The sequence below is a fragment of the Galeopterus variegatus genome, unplaced genomic scaffold, assembly GCF_000696425.1.
Source record: "Galeopterus variegatus unplaced genomic scaffold, G_variegatus-3.0.2 Scaffold10628, whole genome shotgun sequence".
Classification (NCBI taxonomy): domain Eukaryota; kingdom Metazoa; phylum Chordata; class Mammalia; order Dermoptera; family Cynocephalidae; genus Galeopterus; species Galeopterus variegatus.
Window position 1 is genome coordinate 43,908 of NW_007736739.1, and position 397 is coordinate 44,304.

At 40.6% G+C, this 397-nt stretch overlaps 1 pseudogene; it reads left to right on the forward strand.

The window, feature by feature from the left end:
* The window catches only part of LOC103610120, a 4,327-nt pseudogene extending 4,169 nt beyond the window's left edge, over positions 1-158 (forward strand).
* Positions 159-397: the final 239 nt, after the last annotated feature.

Genomic DNA, 397 nt, shown 5'->3' on the forward strand with positions numbered 1-397 from the left:
GAAATGCTAATAATTATCAAATGTTTGTAGTAATGGTAATGGATAATCAAGTTTCAATGATATTAGTGTTAGAAGGCAATTTAAAGTCCAGCTAGTCCAATCTGCCATTCTTTCCGATAGACCATGGAATGCTCTGTGACAGTCCTGGTGTCAACTGACTCACTTTGTAAATGTGATGGTGAAGTGGGTAGTGATTATTTTGTAAAGTGCTTGATTATGGGAATTATCTCTAATCCTGAGAACTCTCCATGCCCAGAATCCTTTGCAGTGAACTCTTCACATCCTTATTTCTCAGGCTATACATGAAAGGGTTTAGAGTGGGAGTTATCAGGGTGAACAAGATAGCAGCAGCCATCTCCCCAGAGGAGTGAGAAGTTGATGGGGGCTTCAGGTAGGT